The following is a 25,309-nucleotide window of genomic DNA, read 5'->3' on the forward strand; positions in this document are numbered from 1 at the left end:
CGTCTTACTTTTGTTGTGGTTGTTTTTTGCCTTAACAATGTAAGTTAAACACAGAATTGATGTTACACCGCTATTTTAATAGCTAACGTTAATGGTTTAGACAGAGAAATTATCTCTACTTTGGTTTGTTTATTCTTGTTTATGCGAGTCCTGACATTCGTGTATCTTGTTTTTGTGTAACAATGCGATTCGAGTTTGCTTGGGCTCTCCTGTCTGTGTGTTGAGTTCATTTCCTCATCATATGCTCGTGTCTGCATTGGTTGGGTTCTCATGCCTGCACTACGTTTAAGTTTTCTCCCATATGGTTGTTTTGCTTTATTATTCCCTTTGCATTCTTCTTGCATTCTGAGTCCTTGGCTCAATAAGCTAACTGGCTAAATAACTACATTACTAATTAAATAATGTATTTGATCTTTTAGGCAAACCAGCTTATGAAAGGCTAGAGTGTGATCCTGACTGGGTGCCACAAAGTACACCACACTTATTGGAATTGTACCAGTCAAGCATTCCTTGACTGTTTGCTGTGCCTTGACCAATATGTGCCCTAGCCTTGTTATAAAACCATAATACAGCTTTAAACTAGGGTTGTTAAATCAATTGTTGTTGAATAATACAAAAACGTTTATTTATTGATGTTTTGTACTGTGTATATATGCATTTAAATGTATATGAATAGAAATACAGCCTTACATTAAAATATAAATAAAATGTTACCTATGCATGATTTGCTGTTAACACACAGTGCATCATAACACACTGAGGTAAATGTTTAGTTTACAGTAACACATACTGAATACAAAACAGATAACGGGGCAGTGTAGCCTTAACACATAAAAGATAACTAGGTAAACAAGAAAAAATGTATCACGAACATACAGTATATAATCAATGCAAAAGTTAAATAGATAAAAATTTACGTTATAAATTCAGTGTGACAAACAGCAGTGTAAAGTTCAAGTATCAAGAACACATAACAATGCAATATGAGTACAAAAACACATTAGTGTGTGTTCCAATGTGTACAAGAGGTACAAAGCATAATGATAATAATCCATCCCAGAAAGACAAAACAGCTTTGCTATGAGAGTGCAAAATCTGAAGCAGGGGTGACAGGTCTGAAGAGTGGGCTCAAGCTCACAATGACTTGCGGAGCTTAAACGAGTATGCATCCCATTTATTACATACCTTTGTGCAAACAACCGTTTATTGTTCGTTGATGGAAAATCTGAAGGTCCTGCATCCATCCATTTGTAATTGCAGATGGGCCTTGAGAAGTTTATTATGTTTAAATTGTTCGCATGTGAACGCACTAACACCAGAGACTACGTAAGAATACACACCAGTTAATGTTACACGGTAGCTCATTGAGATCATTGGTCTTTGTGTTCCTACAGATCGAGTTAGTTTATTGTCCGGATTTTCTCTAAGTACAGCAACTTTGCGTCCTTGTTGAGTTTGTCTTCATATGTATTGTACACTTGATCATCGTTCGATCCATTTATTCCTGTTACTATTGCTGTGTATCCTTACAGCCGCTTCCCCTAAAATGGCAGCCACTACCCAGAATGCAATGCGAGCTGAAACTTTTCCCAGACTCTATTCAAGCATTTCCCGAGGTACAGCGTCATAACAGTTTTCTCCTTTTCACATCAGTCACCTTCTGTTTGTTTACATTCAATTTCAAATGCTGCCTATTTGTTACGAAATAATGAAATAATGTTAAACATGCAAATGAATCACATCCCTATGTTATAATGTCTTTATTAAGGCTGAGGTGTAGCCTTAATAGTCAGACACATAATTATTAATTTAATAAGAGTTAAAAGAGAGATATTTTAAATACTGATTTAATATTATTAACTAGATAAATCCAGGACTAGACCTTAGCTATTAGGTAATTTAAGTGTTTTTTACAAACATGTCTTACAAAAACAATACTGATGTGCATCTTGACACAACCCTTCCGAAAATGTGAAAAAACACAGCAAACTGAACTTTTTTAGAACCGTCAATCACTCTCTATTTGGGATCATCAACTCAAACCTAAGGGTCTCTTTGGAGGGCATATGAACATTCGTAGCCTCACCCCAAAGTCTGAACAAGTACATTAACTTCTAACTAATTCTAACCTAGACTTTTTAGGCCTGACAGAATCTTGGTTACATAACAACTCTCAATCTGCTGCATTGCATGTACCTGGGTATAATATCTTTAGACGGGACAGATCTGAGGCAAGAGGAGGAGGGGTCATGATTTACATCACTTCAACTGTCATCAGATATGTTGGCCTTTTGACCATGATTTGGAGTGTATTGGGTTGAATATAGTGCTCTCACTTGAAATGTCTTTTGTGCTGATTGATGTATATCGTCCCCCTCCTCTAATAACATTTTTATATCACTTTTAAAAAGTTACTTTAAGCATGTGATTTTAAAATTGAGGTAATACTGCTTGGTGATCTAAACTGTAACTGGCAAAATAAGACAAATAGGAAATCCCTTAATCAGATCACATGACAGTTTTGATTTTACCGAATTGTTGGAAAGCCCTACTAGAATAACATCATCACAGGCACAGATAGATTTAATATTCAGTAACAAGCCTGAACGAATTGTAAAAACATATAATTGTATTACTGGACTGTCTGATAATCTGACATTACTGTTGAGAAAACTTACAAAAAAGCGCTTTCATCATTTTAATAAACCTGTAGAGTAACTTAGGATTCCAAAGAATAAAATGGATAATTTTCAAAGGGCAGTACAGCAGAATAGTTGGACAGATATATTTACTGGGATCAACATAGAAGTTAGCAAGATGTTTGCTACCAAGCTACAAAGTCTAGTTATGGAGTTTACTAGAAAGGTAAAAAGAAAAAAGCAAATGCCAAATTGGCTCAATACTGAAAATTTTAATTTGATGAAAAAAAAGAGACTTTGCTTTAAAAAGATAATTAAAAACCAAGTTAAATATTGATAGGCAAAGGTTCACTTCATTGCGTAATCAAGTAATCAAACTAATCAGAAAGGCTAAAGCCATTTTTTATGACAATTATTAATGAGAAAAAGGGTAATACAAAGCTGATTTGGGAACAGATTAAGAATATGATGGAAATTAGTCATAGGCTTAGAAACCAGTTAAAGTTGAACCTTAATGGTAAACTAATACAAGATCCAGCATAAATAGCTGTAGCTTTTAATGAATATTTTATCAATTCTGTGGACGAAATCGCACAGACTTTTCCTTTAACAACTTGAGATATTGTTAAATTTAATGAGAGTAAGCCTTCTTTCTTCATTCAACCTATGGTTGACAAGGGAGGTGTTGTTGGTGCTGTGTTTTTAGATCTTCGTAAAGCTTTTGACACTGTAAACCATCAGGTCCTTATTGCCAAACTCTCTACTTTTAATTTTTTATTATTTATTATTATTTATTTGTTATTATTAATTATTATTATTATTATTCTGTGAAAATCTATCGCTCATTAATTTATGCACAGGGGTGCCACAAGGATCAATACTTGGCCCGCTTTTGTTCAGCCTATATAACAATGATTTGCCATCAGTCTGCCCTGATATCAATACAATAATTTATGCAGATGATACTGTAATCTATGTGCATGACAAGACAAAAAAACTGGCTGCTGATAAACTGACTACAGCTATGGACCGGATTATAGGTTGGCTAAATCGTTCGTGCCTTCAACTAAATGTAGATAAAACTGTGGGAATGTTTTTCACAAAAAGACAATGTAATTGTCACGGAGTGACTCGGTAGGGCGGAACCAAAGTGAGAGAAGAGGTTCCGCTCGGGTTGTATTTCACAAACACCGGCACTTCCGGGTTCCCCGGGAATCCCCAAAATTACACGGAATTGATCACAGCTGTGTAAACAACGTGGCGAGTGTTGATTGGGTGAGTCATGCCAGGAAGAGTGGTATAAAAAGGAGAGTGAAGATACAGCAAGTGCGCTGTTGTATCGGGAAGAACGCCGCGAGTGCATGCTGGGTTACGATACGAGTGTGGGAAAAGGCACTGTTTGGAGTTGTCTCGGAGATCTGTTGAGAGAGAGAGAGATAGAGAGAGTCAAAATCCAACAGAGGGTGAGAAAGGAACTTATTAAAGCGAGTAAATATATTCATGTTGTCTGTGTTTACAAGAAGGTCTGGGCGAGTCACACTGGGTGAGTCACCTATGGTGTAAGGAAAGAGTGCGGCCGCCAGAAGAGGCGAAAAGGACGGGGCGGTGCAAAATTAAAGGGACACCACACCGGTGTGCTTGTGGTGTACTTTGTATACGCTGTGTTGCTGCTTTGCAGACGGACTATGCTGGCTTGATCGTTTCCCTGGGGAAGAGAGAAAGGCACAGTCAGCTAGCGAAGGAATACTGGGAGACTTCATTCGTGAGAGAGCGGACACAGAGCATTCAACAGTGCAGATATTAGAAGCCATTGACAACGAAGAGTGAGTCACAGCTGTAATACTTATCTGTATATTACTTGGAAGAGGAGTTGCTGGGTGTGTGTTTGCCTTGTGTTTGAGGTCCCTGGCCCCACTGGAGAGGGGAGCGTGGGCGAGCCGCGGGGTGACTGAAAGCACGGACAAAGCAATTGGTAGGAAGCACCGTTCTCCAATCGAGCAGTGGCCCTGTGGAAAAAGGAAGCGCAGGTGAGCCAGAGGAGTGATAAACAACACGCCGGGCCTGTGAATAACACACATCTCACTCTCATCGGTGGTCTAGCTATCGCCCAACTATCCTCTCGAGGGAGTCGTAGCCAGGTGGCGATGGCGATCTAAAAACCATGTGAAGTTGTATAAGAGTGCTGTGGGTGAGTTTCACTGATTGATGGTGTTTACGTTTTACTTGCTGTGTGTATGCTGTGCTTGTAGCGCCCAAACTGCCTAGCCTCGGACGAGTCACGAGACAACGACATCCGTTTTGTGGCCTGGGTCCTACGGAGAGTGAGAAAATTAAGCCCTGTGCCCCGGGTGTGTCAACGAGAGCGTCGCTTCTCCAAAGAGTAGACAGTGGTGAAACCCAGTGAGTAACGTAGGAAGTGTACCGTGCGGATTGAGGGTCATAGCTGTGTGTGTACTGACCTTTCCAACAGAAGCTTGTGGTGTGCGGGGCCCCGACGAAAGTTCGCCCCAACTCGTGACCCCGGCCGTGGAAGTAGGAGGGGGAGTTCGGGAAGCGTTCGGTCCCCGAAGGTCCCCAAAGGTCCCCAGTGCTGTGAGTAACGTATCCTGTGAAGTGAAATTAATCTGTGCTTATAGCAATTACTTACTGAGTCCCAGCGAAGGCTCTGTGGGTGAGAACGAAGATCCCCAGTGCTGTGAGTAACGCATCCTGTGAAGTGAAATTAATCTGTGCTTATAGCAATTATTTACCTGTGTTCCAGCGAAGGCACTATGTGTGAGAACGAAGATCCCCAGTGCTGTGAGTAAAGCATCCTGTGAAGTGAAATGAATCTGTGCTATAGCAACCACTTACCTGTGTCTCGACGAAGGCTCCGTGTGAAGCGAAGGTCCCCAGTCCCTGTCCCAAGTGGCCCTGGAGGCGAGAAGAAGACCTAGTAGTTTTACATTGCCCTTTCCCCTCTCCCCCTTTCCCTTTTCCTTTTTTTTATTTAATAAAGTTTATTTTAAACGTAGTCTACTCGTCTGTCTGGTCATTGGGGTGGTCTTGGGAACCTCCTCGAGGTGGAAGAGTTGAGAGGGGCATGACCTTTAGTCTATTCGGGTCCGCCCCCGGCCGTGACAAAGATATTTTGATAAATGATGGTAAGCACACAGGAGAGTGTACCCATTGACGTCTAAAGTACAAATAAAATCTAAGGAAGTCAATGGGTACAGTCTCATGTGTGCTAACCATAATTTATTAAAATGTCTTCTTTTTCTAAAATGTCTTGTGTTCAGCAGAATAAAGAAACAATATGGAGATGGCATGAGGATGACAAAAACACTTGTGATTGTACATGCTACTACATGGTTTAAAAAGTCTTAAATATTTTTGTTACAAAAAAGTTATTTCTCAAATTAAATGGTTGAATGGTTTAAAGTGATTTTCCTATAATTTATTACACAACAGAAAATGGAAGACAGTAAATTTTCTATGTCGTCATGTTTAAACACACAAACAGAAAGCAGTTTTTAATCTAATCATCCATATGCCGATATATAACATGCATAATGTCTTGAATTTGTCCATCATGTTTAGCTGCGTTGACTCTCAGATATGTAAAGCACAGGCTGACAGACGCAGTGAGAAGGCATGATATATAAAGATAAATTACCAGCACAACGCTATAAAGTGTTGGCATGAATAACCCTGCAGATGCATATGAATCTGAACAGAATAAGAGGGGAAGCCCAGCAGTCAGATATGTGTCTCCATTGTGATTACAGGTGGGAAATAGTTTTAAAGGAAAAGTACATCTGTACTTCTGCATCTTTCAAACCTGAAAATGACTTTTACAATTTAAATGGAGCACAGTCTTTGGATGACATCGAGTGTCTGTAGGTAGAACTCCTAGACATTCAATGGTAATATCAAAGGCTTTTGGTCTGACAAAGGACAATAGATCTCTGGCACCATGACCACACCATCATACTCTGTGACAATGTCAACAATTTCCTCTTGAAAAAGTTGCTCCACCATCTGAAAAAGAAACAATGTGTTATAATGCTAACCAAATTTAGTTTAATACATTTCTAAGGACACATAATTACATAATGCCAAAGTAACTATATGCAAGTACATGAATGTCAAGAATAAAATCCTGATATTTACTTTATGTCATTCCAATCTCATGTAACATAGGCCCTATTTACACATGGCATTGGATGAGTCTTGAGACCACAAGGAAAATCTGAAGGTCCTGCATCCATCCATTTGTAATTGCAGATGGGCCTTGAGAAGTTTATTATGTTTAAATTGTTCGCATGTGAACGCACTAACACCAGAGACTACGTAAGAATACACACCAGTTAATGTTACACGGTAGCTCATTGAGATCATTGGTCTTTGTGTTCCTACAGATCGAGTTAGTTTATTGTCCGGATTTTCTCTAAGTACAGCAACTTTGCGTCCTTGTTGAGTTTGTCTTCATATGTATTGTACACTTGATCATCGTTCGATCCATTTATTCCTGTTACTATTGCTGTGTATCCTTACAGCCGCTTCCCCTAAAATGGCAGCCACTACCCAGAATGCAATGCGAGCTGAAACTTTTCCCAGACTCTATTCAAGCATTTCCCGAGGTACAGCGTCATAACAGTTTTCTCCTTTTCACATCAGTCACCTTCTGTTTGTTTACATTCAATTTCAAATGCTGCCTATTTGTTACGAAATAATGAAATAATGTTAAACATGCAAATGAATCACATCCCTATGTTATAATGTCTTTATTAAGGCTGAGGTGTAGCCTTAATAGTCAGACACATAATTATTAATTTAATAAGAGTTAAAAGAGAGATATTTTAAATACTGATTTAATATTATTAACTAGATAAATCCAGGACTAGACCTTAGCTATTAGGTAATTTAAGTGTTTTTTTACAAACATGTCTTACAAAAACAATACTGATGTGCATCTTGACACAACCCTTCCGAAAATGTGAAAAAACACAGCAAACTGAACTTTTTTAGAACCGTCAATCACTCTCTATTTGGGATCATCAACTCAAACCTAAGGGTCTCTTTGGAGGGCATATGAACATTCGTAGCCTCACCCCAAAGTCTGAACAAGTACATTAACTTCTAACTAATTCTAACCTAGACTTTTTAGGCCTGACAGAATCTTGGTTACATAACAACTCTCAATCTGCTGCATTGCATGTACCTGGGTATAATATCTTTAGACGGGACAGATCTGAGGCAAGAGGAGGAGGGGTCATGATTTACATCACTTCAACTGTCATCAGATATGTTGGCCTTTTGACCATGATTTGGAGTGTATTGGGTTGAATATAGTGCTCTCACTTGAAATGTCTTTTGTGCTGATTGATGTATATCGTCCCCCTCCTCTAATAACATTTTTATATCACTTTTAAAAAGTTACTTTAAGCATGTGATTTTAAAATTGAGGTAATACTGCTTGGTGATCTAAACTGTAACTGGCAAAATAAGACAAATAGGAAATCCCTTAATCAGATCACATGACAGTTTTGATTTTACCGAATTGTTGGAAAGCCCTACTAGAATAACATCATCACAGGCACAGATAGATTTAATATTCAGTAACAAGCCTGAACGAATTGTAAAAACATATAATTGTATTACTGGACTGTCTGATAATCTGACATTACTGTTGAGAAAACTTACAAAAAAGCGCTTTCATCATTTTAATAAACCTGTAGAGTAACTTAGGATTCCAAAGAATAAAATGGATAATTTTCAAAGGGCAGTACAGCAGAATAGTTGGACAGATATATTTACTGGGATCAACATAGAAGTTAGCAAGATGTTTGCTACCAAGCTATAAAGTCTAGTTATGGAGTTTACTAGAAAGGTAAAAAGAAAAAAGCAAATGCCAAATTGGCTCAATACTGAAAATTTTAATTTGATGAAAAAAAAGAGACTTTGCTTTAAAAAGATAATTAAAAACCAAGTTAAATATTGATAGGCAAAGGTTCACTTCATTGCGTAATCAAGTAATCAAACTAATCAGAAAGGCTAAAGCCATTTTTTATGACAATTATTAATGAGAAAAAGGGTAATACAAAGCTGATTTGGGAACAGATTAAGAATATGATGGAAATTAGTCATAGGCTTAGAAACCAGTTAAAGTTGAACCTTAATGGTAAACTAATACAAGATCCAGCATAAATAGCTGTAGCTTTTAATGAATATTTTATCAATTCTGTGGACGAAATCGCACAGACTTTTCCTTTAAAGGCGCTCTAAGCGAATAATGTGCGACGTCACTTCCTGTTGATGTTTGAACTGTTTTCAAACAGACAGAGCGTAGCTAACTCCTCCCCCTCCCCCTCCCTTCCGTGCTTTCATGAACGCGCCCAACCCCCACCCCCAAATCCTTCTTGTCGTTTATTGGCTGGAATACTTTGTTTAGTTTTGTGATGCTAGGTTTGGCCATTTGTTGATATTGCCGTTTGTGAAGCCTGGGCTGTCTACAGAGATCGCGTTTTTTTACAGTTTGATCAGCGGACAGGCAGCAAGCAGATAGTGAGGAGATGTTTCCGGTATGTAACAAAAAATGTTTTATGGTCTAAAACGCTTCAATTCGCTTAGAGCGCCTTTAACAACTTGAGATATTGTTAAATTAAATGAGAGTAAGCCTTCTTTCTTCATTCAACCTATGGTTGACAAGGGAGGTGTTGTTGGTGCTGTGTTTTTAGATCTTCGTAAAGCTTTTGACACTGTAAACCATCAGGTCCTTATTGCCAAACTCTCTACTTTTAATTTTTTATTATTTATTATTATTTATTTGTTATTATTAATTATTATTATTATTATTCTGTGAACACCTATCGCTCATTAATTTATGCACAGGGGTGCCACAAGGATCAATACTTGGCCCGCTTTTGTTCAGCCTATATAACAATGATTTGCCATCAGTCTGCCCTGATATCAATACAATAATTTATGCAGATGATACTGTAATCTATGTGCATGACAAGACAAAAAAACTGGCTGCTGATAAACTGACTACAGCTATGGACCGGATTATAGGTTGGCTAAATCGTTCGTGCCTTCAACTAAATGTAGATAAAACTGTGGGAATGTTTTTCACAAAAAGACAATGTAATTGTCACGGAGTGACTCGGTAGGGCGGAACCAAAGTGAGAGAAGAGGTTCCGCCCGGGTTGTATTTCACAAACACCGGCACTTCCGGGTTCCCCGGGAATCCCCAAAATTACACGGAATTGTTCACAGCTGTGTAAACAACGTGGCGAGTGTTGATTGGGTGAATCATGCCAGGAAGAGTGGTATAAAAAGGAGAGTGAAGATACAGCAAGTGCGCTGTTGTATCGGGAAGAACGCCGCGAGTGCATGCTGGGTTACGATACGAGTGTGGGAAAAGGCACTGTTTGGAGTTGTCTCGGAGATCTGTTGAGAGAGAGAGAGATAGAGAGAGTCAAAATCCAACAGAGGGTGAGAAAGGAACTTATTAAAGCGAGTAAATATATTCATGTTGTCTGTGTTTACAAGACGGTCTGGGCGAGTCACACTGGTGGAGTTGGATGCATTGTGGATTCCCTGGAGGAAAAGGAACAAGAGGGCAGATCGATTAACGATATACAAGTCGTGAGTACCATTTAGCAACAAGCCTGTGATTTATTGACATAACCAAGGAAAAGTGTTACCTGTTCATAGCGGCCCCACCGTGTGTGTGTGACGGGTGGGTGAGCCGGAGTACGTGAACTGTACTGACGCTGTGTGGTAAAGCTGCTACGATCTGGTTCAAACATCGCTCGGCATAGGAGAGGAGTACGGACCCTAAATATTCACTGGAGTGTGTGCTGTGCAGCGTGTGAGTTACTTATTTGATGTGAGTACACCTGAAGCTTTTGCAGTGTTGTGACGTGTCCTTGTTGTCTGTACTCACCCCAGGAAGGATCAGGCCTCAACCTAATAACTACGCGACACGACCATAGCCACCGGGAGTCAAACGGATCCCTTTAAGTGAGGTACTGTGGGGAACACTGTAGCCAAACTTGAACACGTACGTCAGAAGAGGTGTTGGGAGTATTAAATAATCTTGGCGGCTGTGTATACTCTGTGTGTGTGGTGGTGTAAGTCGAGCACTTATCGTCTAGATCTGCGCCTGTCCACAGGAAGAAGGGAAGAGGACGTGTTGGTCCGGGAAGACAGACGTATGCTCACTGTGCCCTTCTGAACACCACTTCCAACGGGACGTTGTCTCATCGGTCACAGTTGGACGCCCGTAAAAGTCCCCCTCTCTTTTCCCGTGCACGACGTTGGAGGTGACGTATGGTTCTTACTGTTGTTGACCCCCGGTACCCAGCTAAAGCTAAATTTATCACACACAGACTCGTAGACCCAGAGAAAACCTGTAGAGAGAAATACTTGCCCTGTATCGAGCTAAAGCTAAACCCACTCTACACAGACTCGTAGACCCAGAGAAAACCTGTAGAGAGAAATACTTGCCCTGTATCGAGCTAAAGCTAAACCCACTCTACACAGACTCGTAGACCCAGAGAAACCCTGCAGAGAGAAATACTCACCCTGTATCGAGCTAAAGCTAAACCCACTCTACACAGACTCGTAGACCCAAAGAAAACCTGTAGAGAGAAATACTCACCCTGTATCGAGCTAAAGCTAAACCCACTCTACACAGGCTCGTAGACCCAGAGAAAGCCTGTAGAGAGAAATACTCACCCTGTATCGAGCTAAAGCTAAACCCACTCTACACAGGCTCGTAGACCCAGAGAAAGCCTGTAGAGAGAAATACTCACCCTGTAACAAGCTAAAGCTAAACCCACCCTACACAGACTCGTAAACCCAGAAGAAAACCTGTAGGAGAGAGATACTTACCTTGAACCAAGCTAAAGCTAAACTTACCCCACGTCGACTTGTAAGCCCAGAGGAAACCTGTAGGAGAGAACTACTTACTCTGGACCAAGCTAGAGCTAAACCTACCCCACGCCGACTCGTAAGCCCAGAGAAAACCTGTAGGAGAGAAATACTTACTTTGAACCAAGTTAAAGCTAAGCCTACCCCACGCCGACTCGTATGGTCAGAGGAAACCTGTAGGAGAGAAACACTTACCTTGTACCAAGCTAAAGCTAAACTCGCCTTACGAAGACTCGTAGCTCAGAGAGACCTCTAGGAAAAGTGTGATACCTACCTGTATTAAGCAAAGTTGAGCCCAACCCACGAAGACCCCGGAACACGGAGCCTGGTCGTGAGGAAACAAAACGGATTGGAGTTAGGTAGTTGGTCTCTGCCTTCCCTGATACTTACATTGTGTTTATTTTGCCCTCAGGAGGAAAGAGGCGTGCCACGAGGATTACCGCAATGCAGGAGGTGGGCCGTAGACGAAGGAGCTCCGTCTGGTCCTTTCCCTGTCGTCCCCGGTCACTGCTGGCTGGATTTTATGGAATTATATTTGTGTCAAATTAAATGAATGCAAATTTTGCAAAAACAAACAAAAATATACATTGATAAAAGAAAATAACACTCTGAAAATAAAAACAATCAACTAACTAGCAAAAAATTAACATCATCTAAAAATATACTGCATTCTTTGTTTATGGTTTTCTAAGTTTCACTTTCACTAAACATAGTTTTGAATGTGCTGCAAGTGTTTTTGTTTTCGCTTTCCAAGTTTTTGTTAGCGCTTCGCAAATTTACGTTCTCCATTTTGACACAAACCTCTCTTGAGGGGCGGGCTTAACAGCAGTTCGCTCTTATTGGCTTGTGAGATTTTGATTGACAGCTCATTGAACCGGAACCCCGGAACAGAAGGTGGCGGTAGTGCACCAATAAGCTGAATGCCAACCGCTGTTAAAACTAACAAGAAGACGACGGACGCTGTTTTTCAGCGGAGCTGCAAGTAGTCTAAACAAACTGTAATAAGAGTATATTAAAGAACATTAATGATAAAACACGGATATTTTACACATCAACAGAAGAATAACAATAGTTAAAGATGAGTAACCGGGAGGCTCACGGTCCGGGAACGTCTACACCATCCTCCTCAGCTGGACAATCGAGGCAGCCTGAGGTAAGTTTGTAATATAGCTATCAAAATAAATAAAATAATCCCATTGCAAGTTTTATTTATGTGCTGCTGGAGAGGTTTTTGCTATTAGCCTTGCACAGGGTGGCCAGCTTCAAAATTTCAGGGTTCTAATGTTAACCTTGTAAACTTGCAGTTTTCTAAAGCAACAATTAGTTACAAACAAGTTATACATTTTAAAGTATTTGTGTTGAATGATTATTGTGCTATATGTAGTGATGTCATTAAATGCTTATTGTTTATTTTACTGCCCTAGACGGCGAAACTCAGGACGAGGCACTTTCTGTCCCACGGGTGATGCAGTGGTTGACAGGCACCTGCTTCTGTCAAGAGAAAAACGCCTTCAAAATAACTGAGTTTGATCACACATGCATGCACCGAAGGCCAAGCAAATGAATTTAAAGAAAGAATGGAAACAGCAGTGCAACATGATGCTTACTTTTACAGAGTGTCGGTTGAAATGAACGCAAATGTCTAGACAAAATGTTTCTCTCAATAGTAATATCTTTTTTGTCATTTATAGATGCTGTTTAACAGTTGTTAATGATTTTACATGCATCTGAATGGTTTACAGAGTCTTAAAGGGATAGTTCACACAAAAATGAAAATTCTGCTATCATACTCAGCCTCATGTTGTTTTAAACCTGTTAAAGTTTCTTTATTCTGCTGAGAAGATGTCACCAGGTGACTATGGTAGGGCGGGAACCAAAAGTGGCGGAGAAAGGTTCCGTGAAGATGGTTTCCGCCCAGACCCGATTTTAAGAGCACCATTTCGCTTCCTGGTCTCCCTAGCGACACAGATGATGGACAAACAAGCAACAGGTGTGACAAATCAAGCTGAGTACTCATGATTGGAGGATGGAACAGAGACAACGGACATAAAAAGGCCCAAAGAAGCCCAAAGAAGGAGAAGTCGTTTCGGGCACGAGTTGCCGCACTGCCTAGGGCAGACCCGACCACACGCCCCGTCCCTGGAGGAGCTAAAAAGGGCGCCGTTGATCCGTGAGTCACCTATGGTGTAAGGAAAGAGTGCGGCCGCCAGAAGAGGCGAAAAGGACGGGGCGGTGCAAAATTAAAGGGACACCACACCGGTGTGCTTGTGGTGTACTTTGTATACGCTGTGTTGCTGCTTTGCAGACGGACTATGCTGGCTTGATCGTTTCCCTGGGGAAGAGAGAAAGGCACAGTCAGCTAGCGAAGGAATACTGGGAGACTTCATTCGTGAGAGAGCGGACACAGAGCATTCAACAGTGCAGATATTAGAAGCCATTGACAACGAAGAGTGAGTCACAGCTGTAATACTTATCTGTATATTACTTGGAAGAGGAGTTGCTGGGTGTGTGTTTGCCTTGTGTTTGAGGTCCCTGGCCCCACTGGAGAGGGGAGCGTGGGCGAGCCGCGGGGTGACTGAAAGCACGGACAAAGCAATTGGTAGGAAGCACCGTTCTCCAATCGAGCAGTGGCCCTGTGGAAAAAGGAAGTGCAGGTGAGCCAGAGGAGTGATAAACAACACGCCGGGCCTGTGAATAACACACATCTCACTCTCATCGGTGGTCTAGCTATCGCCCAACTATCCTCTCGAGGGAGTCGTAGCCAGGTGGCGAGGGCGATCTAAAAACCATGTGAAGTTGTATAAGAGTGCTGTGGGTGAGTTTCACTGATTGATGGTGTTTACGTTTTACTTGCTGTGTGTATGCTGTGCTTGTAGCGCCCAAACTGCCTAGCCTCGGACGAGTCACGAGACAACGACATCTGTTTTGTGGCCTGGGTCCTACGGAGAGTGAGAAAATTAAGCCCTGTGCCCCGGGTGTGTCAACGAGAGCGTCGCTTCTCCAAAGAGTAGACAGTGGTGAAACCCAGTGAGTAACGTAGGAAGTGTACCGTGCGGATTGAGGGTCATAGCTGTGTGTGTACTGACCTTTCCAACAGAAGCTCGTGGTGTGCGGGGCCCCGACGAAAGTTCGCCCCAACTCGTGACCCCGGCCGTGGAAGTAGGAGGGGGAGTTCGGGAAGCGTTCGGCTCCGTGCCACTGAGCCCATTAGTCCCTACAACGCCCGGACAGCTTGAGTGGATGGGCGAAGGATCACGGTGCACTGACGCTGTAACGAAAGTCCACTGTCTGCGAGCGGACGAAGACCCTCAGTACTGTGAGTAACATACTCTGGAAGTGAAGTTAATCTGTGCTTATAGCAAATACTTACCTGTGTTCTAACGAAGGCTCTGTGTGAACGAAGGTCCCCAGTGCTGTGAGTAACGTATCCTGTGAAGTGAAATTAATCTGTGCTTATAGCAATTACTTACTGAGTCCCAGCGAAGGCTCTGTGGGTGAGAACGAAGATCCCCAGTGCTGTGAGTAACGCATCCTGTGAAGTGAAATTAATCTGTGCTTATAGCAATTATTTACCTGTGTTCCAGCGAAGGCACTATGTGTGAGAACGAAGATCCCCAGTGCTGTGAGTAAAGCATCCTGTGAAGTGAAATGAATCTGTGCTATAGCAACCACTTACCTGTGTCTCGACGAAGGCTCCGTGTGAAGCGAAGGTCCCCAGTCCCTGTCCCAAGTGGCCCTGGAGGCGAGAAGAAGACCTAGTAGTTTTACATTGCCCTTTCCCCTCTCCCCCTTTCCCTTTTCCTTTTTTTTATTTAATAAAGTTTATTTTAAACGTAGTCTACTCGTCTGTCTGGTCATTGGGGTGGTCTTGGGAACCTCCTCGAGGTGGAAGAGTTGAGAGGGGCGTGACCTTTAGTCTATTCGGGTCCGCCCCCGGCCGTGACAAAGATATTTTGATAAATGATGGTAAGCACACAGGAGAGTGTACCCATTGACGTCTAAAGTACAAATAAAATCTAAGGAAGTCAATGGGTACAGTCTCATGTGTGCTAACCATAATTTATTAAAATGTCTTCTTTTTCTAAAATGTCTTGTGTTCAGCAGAATAAAGAAACAATATGGAGATGGCATGAGGATGACAAAAACACTTGTGATTGTACATGCTACTACATGGTTTAAAAAGTCTTAAATATTTTTGTTACAAAAAATTTATTTCTCAAATTAAATGGTTGAATGGTTTAAAGTGATTTTCCTATAATTTATTACACAACAGAAAATGGAAGACAGTAAATTTTCTATGTCGTCATGTTTAAACACACAAACAGAAAGCAGTTTTTAATCTAATCATCCATATGCCGATATATAACATGCATAATGTCTTGAATTTGTCCATCATGTTTAGCTGCGTTGACTCTCAGATATGTAAAGCACAGGCTGACAGACGCAGTGAGAAGGCATGATATATAAAGATAAATTACCAGCACAACGCTATAAAGTGTTGGCATGAATAACCCTGCAGATGCATATGAATCTGAACAGAATAAGAGGGGAAGCCCAGCAGTCAGATATGTGTCTCCATTGTGATTACAGGTGGGAAATAGTTTTAAAGGAAAAGTACATCTGTACTTCTGCATCTTTCAAACCTGAAAATGACTTTTACAATTTAAATGGAGCACAGTCTTTGGATGACATCGAGTGTCTGTTGGTAGAACTCCTAGACATTCAATGGTAATATCAAAGGCTTTTGGTCTGACAAAGGACAATAGATCTCTGGCACCATGACCACACCATCATACTCTGTGACAATGTCAATAATTTCCTCTTGAAAAAGTTGCTCCACCATCTGAAAAAGAAACAATGTGTTATAATGCTAACCAAATTCAGTTTAATACATTTCTAAGGACACATAATTACATAATGCCAAAGTAACTATATGCAAGTACATGAATGTCAAGAATAAAATCCTGATATTTACTTTATGTCATTCCAATCTCATGTAACATAGGCCCTATTTACACATGGCATTGGATGAGTCTTGAGACCACATTTGCTTTAAGGGGAAGGGGACAGCACACTACTTACTATGATAATGAGTAAATGACTTTGCAAAAAAAGTGTCGGGGGAAGGATGTATTATTACAGTGTTTTTGTTGTTTATTAATAGTTTAATGTCATGCCACCTACCCAGCTAGAATTATGAATAAAACTAAAAGATGAAAAATGAAACATTTATTCTTGATAAATATTCTAAAATTAAATCTGGTCTTTCAAAATAGGTGCAGTTCACCTGCCGAATCAAGCACTGTCTCTTCTTCCATTGCAGTTCTTCATAGTACAAGAGACGGCTGACCAATATCACACCATAGAGGCTCAATTCTAAAAAAAAAAGATAAGAGAAGTATGGTCAAATCGTAGCTTATTAAAAAAATGTTTGTCCATAGTAAATCATCATGTGAAGTATTATGGAACCCAAATTAGTGGCATTTCAACATTAAGGGCAGGTAGGCTGAATACCACCAGATGTGGTGCAGATATGCACCTAAATAAGACAATTCTGTCGTCATTTACTTGCCATCAAGTCGTTCCAAACCCTTAAGACTTTTGTTCATCTTCTGAACACAAGTAAAGATCTTTAAAATGTTATCTTTTCAAAGAGAGCTTTCTGTCCCACCAGTAACAGCAAACATGACTACCACTTTCAAGGCTTCATTTTAACCTTATGTAGCATGGTGCTCTTGTAAACGTGCATTAAAGATTAATTGATTTGAATTAAAATTGATTTAAACTTAACATACACTGCAAAATATGTTCTCACACTTGTTCTTGTAGGAATAGCTAACATGAATTATATGCTGAACTTGTCACATTTGAAATATTATAAAAACATCAACTAAAAACACCTAAAAAATATACCCAAGCCCCTTTAAAGTGGTATTTTATATACAAAGAACAACATGAACTGGTTCAGTGCCTACCTGGAGAATTACAAACTTACCTCAGGTTTCCTCGATTGTCCGGCTGAGGAGGATGGTGTTGATGCTCCGGACCGTGAGCCTCCCGATTACTCATCTTGAACTATTGTTATTCTTCTGCTGATGTGTAAAATATCCGTGTTTTATCATTAATGTTCTTTAATATACTCTTATTACAGTTTGTTTAGACTACTTGCAGCTCCGCTGAAAAACAGCGTCCGATCGTCTTCTTCTTGTTATTTTTAACAGTTGTTGGCATCCAGCTTATTGGTGCACTATCGCCACCTTCTGTTCCGGGGTTCCGGTTCAATGAGCTGTCAATCAAAATCTCACAAGCCAATAAGAGCGAACCGCTGTTAAGCCCGCCCCTCACGAGACGTTTGTGTCAAAATGGAGAACGTAAATTTGCGAAGCGCAAACGAAAACTGGAAAGCTAGTTAGTTGATTGTTTTTATTTTCAGAGAGTTTTGTGTCAAACATAACGATTTCAGGGCAAAACATTAGTATTGTGCCACAATTTAAGTATTTGGGCATTCTAAATGATTCAAATCTTTCTTTCAAAGCACACATTTTGAAAGTGTGCAATAGGGTTAAGTTTAATCTTGTTAATTTTAGATATATTAGAAATGCACTTACTTTTAATGCTGCTAAATTATTTATGGATGCAATGATTATGTCACATCTAACATATGGTCTGACAGCTGGGGACAAATTAATGGCTCATCACTAAAGCCATTAGCAACTCTTTATAAAAAACTCTCAAGGTTCTGGCAGGAAGCCTAATAGTTCACATCATTGTATTATCCTCAATAATCATAAACTGTTAAGTTGGGAATATTTAATCAAATACAAAAACATCTGTTTGGTTTACAAAATTTTACATAATACTTGTAACGTCCATACAGCCGCGCCACCAGAGGGAGCCCTCTCCAGAGTACTGACATGGCGCTGTCCCGTGCTTCTCTGATCATTTCCTGTTTTGCCTCACTTAAGCCTCAAACTAGCCTAGGGCTTGCGCGAAGTATTGCCAGCTAACCCCTGCATACCAAGCGTTTTTCTGGGTGTTTATCTGACTGCCTGTTTATTATCATCTGCCTGTTTATCTGTTTTCTGCCTTTGGATTATCCCCTGATATTGTTTGCCTGGATTGGACTGCTTACTGTGTTTGACCTACCTGCCTATTACTGTTTACTCTTTTGCCTTACGTCTTGGATTTGTCTGCCAGATTGTTTTGTTTTAATAAACATCCGCAAAATGGATCATGCTGTTTCTGAGACTTCCTTACAGAATACTTCGCCTACCATCGATCCAGCGGATGTCGCCAATCTGAGAGCTGCTTGCGAACATCAAAGCAGTCTCCTGCAGGGTTATCAAGAGCAACTCATACGTCTACAGTCTGTTAACGAGCACCTCACCTGTTATATTCAGGCCTTGCCTTCCACGTCTGCCAAACGGGTGAGTGTATCTGAACCAGATAAATTTGACGGTACTGCTGAACATGTGAGAGGTTTTCTTCGTCAGCTTGATATTTATTTCAAGGATCATGTGAGTGAAAATCTGTCTGATGATAAAATGTGCTCTAAAGTGTTTTCATTGCTATCTGGTAAAGCGGTCGAGTGGGCAGCTGCTGTTCACGGATCATTGTATCCGCACTTCTTACACATACTTCATTCAACAACTCAAGGAAGTATTTGAATATCCAGCTGGGGGAAGAAGTGCGTCATCACGGATCATCTGCATGTCTCAAAATCAACGACCAGTAGCTGAATACGCCATTGAATTTCACACGCTTGCCGCACAAAATAAATTGCTTAAGGATGTGTTTCAGACAGGGCTTTGAATCAGATATTTTTTCCCAAATGGTTAGTTCCGAACAGAAACCGTATTTTAACGTTTACGGTTTTCGGTTCAACCCTAAAGTTGACGTTCCTGAACCGGTTAATAACGTCCCATGTCAGCTGTGGGACATACAAATAAGTAGGCTGATCATTAGGACATTAAACTTAAATTATTAGTCTACATTATTTTACTTAAGTCTCTATCTGACTAGATACATAGAAACTATCAAACATTAAAAAGGCGACATTATGTAAGCGGCATAACTGTAATTCTGACATGCCCTTACATTTGTTGAGTGCACTTAAACACACGCAAACACATAGACAAAGGACGAATTCCACACGGCGCTTTGGGAAGAAGATGCACCATAAACACGCTTTGGGCCCTATTTTAACGATCTGAAACGCAAGTGCGAAGCGCAACGTGCAAGTGACTTTGTGGGCGGATCTTGGGCGCTGTTGCTATTTTCCCGGCGGGAGAAATAACTCTTGCGCCAGGCATAAACCAATAAGGGGTTGGTCTGATGTAGGTTCATTATTCATAGGTGTGGTTTGGGCGTAACGTCAAATAAGCCAATCAGAACGCTATCCAACATCCCATTAAACGCAAGGGCGCAAGTTCCATGGCGGATTGCTATTATTATGACAGATTTACCAGGCGCACGCCAGGAGCGGTTCACAACCGAGGAGACTGATGTTCTTGTAAGAGCAGTCAAAGACAAAGAAGTTGTTTTGTATGGGGATAGGAGAAACCCGCCCAAATCAGCGTCGGTTAAAGAGGCGTGAGAGGAAATAGCCACAATTGTCTCATCAGCTGGCATCCCCATCGTTGCGCCAAGCGCTACAATGATGTCAGGAGACAGGGGAATCCCAAGCTTGCCAGCATAAATCGGCCACGCCGTGTAACGGGAGGTGGATCTGCCTCTACACAGGACTTGACGCCAGCAGAGGACATCGCTGCGTCCACCCTCACTGGGGGCTTCGAAATCGGAACCAAGAAACGCAAGCAAGGTCCAACCCCAAAGTACACTTACAAATCAAGTTCATATACATTAAGGTTTCTTATGAAAACATTTTAATTATTATTTACATAAAATAAACGTAATACAGCCACACAACAAATATGAAAATACTTTAATCGTTATTTGCGTGAGAATTTTTTAACGCAGCCACACAATAAATAAAAACTATCACCACAATGCTCACCACTATGATTCCCCTTATCTCATGTGTTAATATTTTTTATTGTAACAATTTATGATTTGCAAAAATAACTGTTGCATCTGTGTAGATTAGATAAGCAAAGTCTGTGCGCGTTGTGCACGCTATACATTATGGTCAAGCATGCGCCCTTAAAATAGCATAATGAACCATGCGCAACGCGCCACTGACCAAAAAAAACTAGTCTAAAGTCAGTGGCGCGTTGCGCATGGTTAATTATGCTACTTTAATTGTTTTTTGAAACTGCAAAATAGCATCAGGGATGGTTTGCGCCGCAACACGCCTCCTTTTTTGCGCTGAACCGCCCAGGGAGCGCAAGTTCATTCCCTAGTTTGCCGACGTGCGTCTGTGGAGGGAAAAACCCGCCGGTGCAAAAATACGAATAATACATGCGTCACTGACAAAGTCAGTTGCGCTGGGTGCAAGATAGGGCCCTTTATGTCGCTCCACATAAAGTGAAAATTATGTTGTTTTTCAGTGCTTTGTTCACCAAATGTATTTTAATGGACTACAGTTGAGATACAGTAGCGCAACTCTCTCAAGTTTATACATCAAGATTTCTGATCTTTGAAGGGTGGAGTTGGACCGGACCCATTCAACGGCATGTGCATACAGAAAATTTCGTTGCTACGCATTCATGAGACGCGCTTTCTGTGACAGCGAGAATAAGGAATGCGTGATCAGATTTTTTATCTGCACATCACGTCAATCATATAATTGTCACAATGCGATCAGCTGGCATGTGCATACAGAAAATTGCTCACTTTAGCGTCTTTTAGCTGTTTAAGCAACACTATGTAGTTTTCATGAAAAAATGACTTACAGCTCCCCCATGTGGTTGAAAAGCGCAACAGTGCCTGGTATCAGACACTCTTTTGCAGGCAGGAGGAGGGGCAGGGCTGTGTTTCCTACCCTCCACCGCCACTTTCAGAGTGTGCTTGTAGCAGCTAGGAGGCTGCTCAGGTTGCAGCAACAGTACAATTTGTCCAGTTAAAAGTTGTTTTATCACTGAAATAATTTTAGAGACATTATTTAAAGAAAAAAAAACTACATAGTGTTGCTTTAAATTGTTTGAAATCAATCACTGAAGTGTTAACATTTGCAAGCCTTTAAAACACGTGCAAATTATCAACTTTCACCCTATTTAAATTTGCATAATATTCCGCGAATCGCATGCGAGCCGAACCATGGGTCGTGATCTGTACGGATCATGGATCAACTGCGATCCGTTACACCACTAATTAGGAAAAAACAAACATCTTGAGAAACTTGGTAGCCTACAATATTTACCTCTTATGAATGAGCATTAGAGACTTGGGCTTGAGTAGGCTACTTGCTGGTGGCAAGCTTCTCATTTCTCAGATGAGTCAAAGACGACTGAAAGTGAACTTCATTGAGTATTGCACAGAAATCTTGTCAAAGTACGAAAAAAATAACGTTATTATCCGGTTAAGATTTTTTTAAATAAACGTTTCTGTTCCAGAACATTTATTTTTTGAAAGTTTCTGGTTTTGTTTCTGTTCCTTGCAAAACATGAAAAGTTTCTGGTTTTCGTTTTCGTTCCGTGAAACGGTTCAAAGCCTTGGTCTCGATACAGAACTCCAAGCGGAGCTGGCTTGTAAAGGTGAAGATCTCCCTTTTTCTGATTATGTAACTCTGGCAGTCCATATTGATAACCTGATGAGGAATGTACCCGCTAAAGCAAGGAGTTCTGCAAACACTATGAATGCTGTGAGTACTACCCAAAAAGTATTTCATTCCCCTTTTGATGCTTCAAATGTCGTAGAACCTATGCAAATGGGGTTTTCACCACTCACTGTGGAGGAACGTCAGCGCAGACCCACCATGAACCTGTGCTTTTACTGTGGAAAACCTGGCCATCGCATCGATTCATGTTCTGCTAAGATGCCTCGCCACAGTAACTTGGTAAGCCAATTTAAAAATCTCCCTGCATGTCATGAGATGTGTTCACAAGCCATCACTATCACCCACAATGATGAAACCATATCATTCACAGCATTGATTGACTCTGGTTCTGCATTAAACCTCATTCATGAAGATGTCATTGCTAAATATCTGATTCCTGTTGTTCCATGTCAACCACCACTGAAAATTTCTGCTATAAATGATGTTCCCATTGGTAATGGTATTACCCATCGCACTATTCCCCTCACACTTCAAGTTGAATTGCACTATTCCCCTCACACTTCAAAACTTTGAATTGGTTGTCGATGGAGTCTTAATTGCCAAATACGGTCGGTTTGCAATTTTGGCCTTTTACCATGGCCTTAAAAATAATATGTCATAGAGAACCGTTTGCCACTGTACGTTAGTATTAACGACGGCAGTGGGGCCTCTGGCCTTAGTCAAACGAGTTCTGTTTCTGTTTCTAAAATCATCAACTATATGTAATACACTTATCTCCCAATAGCTAGCTTGTACAACCTAATTAATAAATAAATTAATGAATAAACTAAAACCTTTTTTTCGTCAACATTCCAAAACATGGTAAATGTCATTAATACTCTTTAGTAATATGCTGAAACTTTGCATTGGTTGTCGATTGAGTCTTAATTGCCAAATATGGTCGGTTTGCAATTTTGGCCTTTTCCCATGGCCTTAAAAATAGTATGTCATACAGAACAGCTTGCCACTGTACGTTAGTATTAACGACGGCAGTGAGGCCTCTGGCCTTAGTCAAACGAGTTCTGTTTCTAAAATCATCAACTATAATGTAATACACTTAACCAGCAATAGTTAGCCTGCCCGGAACCGAGCTGACTAAAACCACACACTGTGTGACACCTGCTTTTTATGTGAACGGCCCCTACGCTAATAAGATTTTGTTTCTCTCTCCCTGTCTCGTCCTCGATCACGAGGACAATAAGACAAACAGATCCAGATCCAGTTCCGGTAAATGTGAAAGTCGGCACACCTCTGATCTACTGGCTGTTCTTCAACGTGATGTCCAGCTGATGCCTGACCAAAGACCACCGGGAGAACCCGCTTAATCTCCGCTTAATCTCCTTCCGTTTCAATGTGTGTATATATATATATATATATATATATATATATATATTAGGGGTGTAACGGTACGTGTATTCGAACCGGACCGTTTCGGTTCAGGGCTTTCGGCACGGTGCACGCGTGCACCGAAAGGCCGAATGCATTTTGTGTGCGCCTGTGCGGAACATAATACGTGCGTTTCCGCACGAACATATTAAGTCGCGGAAGTCTCCGCGTTCAGCGCAAGTCTTCTGTCAAACATATAACATAATTCGGCCCGCAGAAAGATTTTTATTTACTTAGTTGTATATCCGTTTGATTATTGGTGTAAACGTTTACGTGTCATATCTAAAAGCGCATGTTAAACGCGTGTCAACGCGCTGCTTTGTTCTTTCAAAAGTGCGTGAGAGGATGCACGTCTTTCGTTGCTACGCATTCATGAGACGCGCTTTCTGTGACAGCGAGAATAAGGAATGCGTGATCAGATTTTTTATCTGCACATCACGTCAATCATATCATTGTCACAATGCGATCAGCTGGTCGGGACAGAGAAGAGCTGTAACCCGGGCTTACTCAGTTGTTACTCAGCTACGGAGGGGTTCGTTAGTAAAGTCACAGGCAGCTTACATTGACGACACAAGCAAAGATTAGGATAGACGTGCAAAAGATCAAAGATGGCTATGTATGCAGCTCACTAATCTCAAAATGAGTGTATAATAAGTATATCATCATGTTGCTTGCTATGCAGTTACACATAGAGCAGTAATATTATTTTTTATACAGAGATGGTACATAGCCAATTCAATACTGTGAGTTAAACAATCCAAAATAAATCAAAACAGAAAATTTTTGGTGGCAAAAATGTAGGCTAATAGTTCATTAATGTATTCAGGAATTGAATTTGTTAGTTCAAGGTTTTAGTAGAAAAAGTTTAAGAGAAGGTTAAGAAAAGAGTTACCTTCTGTTATAAAATAATGTAAAAAAGAACTTTGCAGTAGTATTTTATTTATTATTTTTTCATTTTATATATATTTTATATGTTATATTTTAATAAAAACTGTTTTAAAAAAAAAGTGTAAACAAATTGTAAAAAAAAAGTTTATAGTAATAAACAACCTGCAGTTTAATGTTTGCATTTTTCCCTTACTGTACCGAAAATGAACCGAACCGTGGCTTCAAAACCGGGGTTCGCACCGAACCGTGATTTTTGCGTACCGTTACACCCCTAATATATATATCTCCCAAGGGTTTTTTCCTCCTAGGACTTTTGTTTACTTCCCCGGCTAAAATTCCGGGGTTTTTTTTCTCCTAGGGGGTTTTTCAACCCGGGGAGGCAGCCTTTTTGGGCTTAACTTCTATACGTTACATTGGTAATACGTTTGCTTATAATGTTGATTTATAGCCGCAGCAAATTTAGCTGCTTGTGCTATCGTGTATTATGTTATGCTATCTGTCGATTTTCTGTGCTTTTCACTACATCTATGTAAAGCTGCTTTGATACAATTACCAAATTGTGAAAAGCGCTATATAAATAAAATTGAATTGAATTGGATCGCTTCACCACAACAATTATATTAATTATAAACAATTGTTAATTGTTGCAAAGCAGCTTTACATGAGTAGATGTAGAGGAGAACATTGAAAATCAATACATAGTATAAGAAGTAGAATATAGCGGCTTAGGATAAAAAACGTGTAAGCGAGCATATTAATA

The sequence above is a fragment of the Paramisgurnus dabryanus genome, chromosome 8 (genome assembly GCF_030506205.2).
Source record: "Paramisgurnus dabryanus chromosome 8, PD_genome_1.1, whole genome shotgun sequence".
Taxonomy (NCBI): Eukaryota; Metazoa; Chordata; class Actinopteri; order Cypriniformes; family Cobitidae; genus Paramisgurnus; species Paramisgurnus dabryanus.